General features: G+C 45.4%; 1 long non-coding RNA gene across 1 annotated transcript in view; it reads left to right on the forward strand.

The window, feature by feature from the left end:
• Positions 1 to 4,758, forward strand: part of LOC135812172 (uncharacterized) — a 13,348-nt gene extending 8,590 nt beyond the window's left edge. Inside the window, exon 3 of the long non-coding RNA XR_010552770.1 lies at positions 3,899 to 4,758. This is a non-coding gene — a long non-coding RNA (uncharacterized LOC135812172). The remainder of the gene's footprint in view (positions 1 to 3,898) is intronic.
• Positions 4,759 to 5,013: the final 255 nt, after the last annotated feature.

Raw genomic sequence — 5,013 nt, forward strand, 5'->3', positions numbered from 1 at the left:
CTTTTAAGTGTGGTGTGACTGGTGCAAAAGGGTTAGAACGAACCTTAGGAGACCGATACTATTTGCCAACAATAACGTGAGCTCGTCTGAGCCATATGTTACACACAGTGAATACACAGAAAACAATGTGCTGTGAATTCATGACAGCATGTCCTCCGCCTTGTAACATTGTGTCAATTTCTTGAAGTAGTTTTTCCCACGCAACAGGCTTGACTAACAGAAACCCAGCGCCAGGGCACCCAAGGGAACCGAAAGTTCGTTCTACAAGCTGAATTTATTCAAATAACGCTTGCCCTAAGTCTTCACGAAAGTTCGCTGTACGGGATGAGTGTTGCACGAATACTTTTCACTTGATGCCTGGCCACCTTTGGATTTTCCCTACAGTCCATTTCCAACAAAATCGGCAAAATCGGGCAACAGAGTACATAGAAGAGCTTGTCACGGCCCGGTAAATAATTGTTCTGCGAAGGGTTTGGAAAAATTCGACCATCTCATGGTTTACAATTTGCTAGAACCCAGTAACATTTTTTAAACAAAAACCCACGATTTATATTTGCCTTTCATGCTAGCGTTGTGAAAATGAATGCTGTCTGCTGACCATAAAGTTAGTTGTGAGTTCAAATCCCAACCTATCTTCACCTCCAACGTCATTCCCATTATTTTGGTTGATAAGTCAAAGAAGGTGGCTTCTCCAAACGACATGTTGATGTTGGAGCTCCCTGCCGACTGACTGACATTTGACCTGGCTCACGCAATAGTGAACATATGTACATACTTCGAGTACAACACTGAAACGGTTTGAGTGAATAGGAGTTATTGCACTGTAGCTACATGTACGTGTTGGATATGCATGTACAGGCACAGCGATTGATCGACTTGAGAATTATTTCAGTATTTCACGAGTTAACAAACGTTTCGGAGACATCAGTTTTAACATAGCTACAAAGACAACTAATTGCACAGTAAGCATTTCATATAATATATGAAATGCTTATGTCGACATGTATGTGTAAAATGTTGTACGATTAGTTGCGAGGCACACAGCGAAAGGGAAGGCGGGGATTCGTTGAGAACTGTTTTCTTGTTACAATCATCAGTAAATCTACAATGGAAGGGGGACTACTTGAAACTAATCTTATATGGACAAATACAAGTGAAAGAAGGGGAAAAAGAGTGAAAACTAAAAAGGTGATTATACTACATCTATTCAGCAGGGGGCAAGCTGAGCAGGCAAGAGCAATGCATATGTGAATCATCAGCATCAGCAAAACAACGAACAAACCTGAACAGACGGAAGGAAGTGTGAACGGAGGGGGGGGGGACAATCATACTCACCACACTCGCACCATAAACTACGTAAACAATTCGAGGGTGATAACACTTGCCTTCTGTATACACAACACTGGCTTGTACAAGTGAATGAAGATTGCTTCGAAAACTTTAAGCTGCATAGTATGAGTATGACTAGCACGACACAACACAGTGAAAGAGGAATCCGAGTACGAATGACAACAATCAGGATTACCCACCAAATACCTGTAAATTGCCGATTTCTTCACATCCAACTTCAGGTCACAATCACACCCGACATCACCAGCCTCATCGCCATCCGCTTCATCCTCGGTATCAACTTCTCCAACTGACTCATCTGAACGCTCCTCCTTTTCTCCCCCATCCACCGACCTCCGTGTTAGCACCTGGTCACCTCCTCCCTGCTCTACTGACTCATCATCATGCTCCGCATCCTTTTCTTCGTCCGGTGACCTCCGTGCTCGCTTCCGGTTGCCTACTCCAACCAGCATCGTAGCCCTCGCGCCACCACCAACGAAGAACACCGTATAGTCCACAGCTGTACGATACGGTCGTAAACACATGGAGCTGGTAGCAACTGGTCCCGAGATTTTCTGTAACGAACCGGCAGTTGGTATCAGAGCTACGTAATTGCATGTTGACTGTGTATCTGCCACATCCACCATGGATGGTTCCACGCCAGATGCTCTCATAGTTGACCGGTCTGATCGCAACACGAGTGTAGGAGACGCCACTAGCAAAGGAACGTTCCTCGGCCTGTCACACCCTCTGTGCTGCGAAGCTGATGTAGACATGGTTGAAGTCGAAATGCTGTCAGTCGATTCCGAAATCTGCATTGGAGGCTGCACTGGATTCTTTCTAGGCCGGCCGCGTCTAGGTTGCGTACAGCGCTGGGATTCCGGTAGAATCTTCAATGGTACGTGTTGTTTGATGCGTGTGTACAGGTGTTGAACAGTCCTGCCAACATACCGGCTACCACACTGCCGGCATTCAAACTGGTAAACCAGATGGCTAAGTTTGTTGGTTGGTTGGACATCCTTCAACACCCGAAACGCACGTATCGTTGTAAAAACTGGGCGAAATTTGACAGCGTAGTAGGTCTTCCGCACCAGAACCGGCCGTTGGTCCAGATAGGTGCCCTATCTATTTGTGTCTGCCCTGGAACGGTCAAGAATCTATTAATGTTTGCCGAGAGTTGAGAGCTCTGGTGCGGAAGGCATACTACGCTGTCAAATTTCGCCCAGTTTTACAACGATGCGTGCGTTTGGGGTGTTGAAGGATATCCTACCAACCAACCAACTTATCCATCTGGTTTACCAGTTTGAATGCCGGCAGTGTGGTAACCGGTATATCGGTAGGACTGTTCACATCTGTACATATGCATGAAACAACACGTACCATTCAAGATTCTACCGGAATCCCAGCGCTCTGCGCGACCTAGACGCGGCCGGCCTAGAAAGAATCCAGTGCAGCACAGACGTTGTGACAAGCTGAGGAACGTTCCTTTGCCAGTGGCGTCTCCTACACTCGTGTTGCGATCAGAACCGCCAACTATTAGAGCATCTGGCGTGGAACCATCCATGGTGGATGTGGTAGATACACAGTCAACATGCAATGACGTAGCTCTGATACCAATGGCCGGCTCGACACAGAAAATCTCGGGATTAGTGGCTACCAGCTCCATGTGTTTACGACCGCGTCGTACAGCTGTGGACTATACGGTTTTCTTTGGTGGTGGTGGCGCACGGGCTACGGTGCTGGTTGGAGTAGGCAACCGGAAGTGAGGACGGAGGTCAACGGACGAAGAAGAGGATGCGGGGCATGATGATGAATCGGTGGAGCAGGGAGGAGCTGACCAGGTGCTAACACGGAGGTCGGTGGATGGGGGAGAAGAGGAGAAGCGTTCTGATGAGTCAGTTGGAGAAGTTGATACGGAGGATGAAGCGGATGGCGATGATGCTGGTGATAAAGAGTTGGTGGACAAGCCGTTGATTATTTACTCTCATTGTAATATCAAAAAAGTATTCTTTCTAGACCAAAGAGTGGTATATTTGATAAAATTAAATAATGATAGAAATATTTGCGATACGTCTCCAGACGTTTCGTTGTTCTGAACAACATCGTCAGTATTTATCCACTGACGATGTTGTTCAGAACAACGAAACGTCTGGAGAAGTATCATAAATATTTCTATCGTTATTAAATTTTATCAAATATACCACTCTTTGGTCTAGAAAGAATACTTTTTGATGCTGGTGATGTTGGGTGTGATTGTGACCTGAAGTTGGGTGTGAAGAAATCGGCAGTTCACAGGCTTTTGGTGGGTCATCCTGATTGTTGTCATTCGTACTCGGATTCTTCTTTCACTGTGTTGTGTCGTGCGAGTCATACTCACATTATGCAGCTTAAAGTTTTAGGGGCAATCTTCATTCACTTGGACCAGTAAGTGTTGTGTGTATAGAAGGAAAGTGTTATCACCCTCAAATTGTTTACGTAGTTTATAGCTACGAGAATAAGACTCTTCGTTTATCAAGTCACCATTATTATGGCCCATAACGTTTAGTTCTGTCTCACGTGCTTATTTCAGATCCAAGACAAGATGGAGGAGTGTTTCAGATGTATACTAACACCGGAACCGCCGCTGTCGCTTTCCAAGTAGTTAACGTGATTACTGAGTCAACTGGGGTTGTATACCAAAAGCACCCCGAATTCCTCGGTATTTCGTTAAAATCTACCCCTGAGTGCCTCTGTCAATACACTTGGCAGATGCGACCTGCCACTATACCCGTTCCTCCTCCCGTGGATGCTGCAAAGGCGCTTGAGTCAAGTGATACGCACTTCTTGATGGGCGACATTCACTTGAACGCAGGTCTGGTTTCCCCTAAGTACTTATGGCCGTCAATAGGAAATAAGGAAATCAATCTTCAAGTCATGAAGAGCCAAGTTCCCAATGAAGGCTCAGAATTGGTTTTCGCCACAGCCACACAGTTCGCTATGACGGCACAGTTTCAAGTCGTTGACATAGAAAATTACGTTGCACCATCACACGCTGCCTGTGACATTCCGGGCAACTTGAAGTGAACGCGGATTTCAAAATTTGTATTCTCCCTTTGGTTATATTTAGTGGAGCCAAAGGCAGTAGACATGACTACATCTCTCAAAGCGGAATTCCTCAAATCGTAATGTTTTTTTCTGTTTATCCCTACTGCTGCGCTCATAATTGTGATCTGAGAAAGTAAGACTTATTGCATCCTGCATCAGAAAATTTACAGTGAATGGCCATAGTTCTCGCTGAATTGGAACTTTAAGCTAAGTGTTTTTTGCATCTCTATTCTTCTCTCGGAAATGTGCCCCTCGCCCCCCCCCCCCTCCCCAGTTTTGGTATAAGTAATGACACCGTGATCTATCGTTTTAGCCCGTTTACAGCTATCTTTCCACGTACATGTGCAAAGGTCATTGAGGTATAGACTCAATGTATAATTAATCGTCTGTATGTGTATTGAGTTGAACCTGGTACCTCTCGTTTCTCAATCATGGTCTTAGACCAACCTGTAATGACCTCCCGACGTCCGTAGTACGTGTCGAGAGCACACCAAATAACTAACTCAACACTGTCTCGTTGTGAGGCAAAGAACCCTTTTCATTATCAGTGCAGGAACACAGATAGTCGTGAACGAAACATAATACAGCAAGACAGGTACT

This window comes from Sycon ciliatum, chromosome 3, assembly GCF_964019385.1.
Source record: "Sycon ciliatum chromosome 3, ocSycCili1.1, whole genome shotgun sequence".
Taxonomy (NCBI): domain Eukaryota; kingdom Metazoa; phylum Porifera; class Calcarea; order Leucosolenida; family Sycettidae; genus Sycon; species Sycon ciliatum.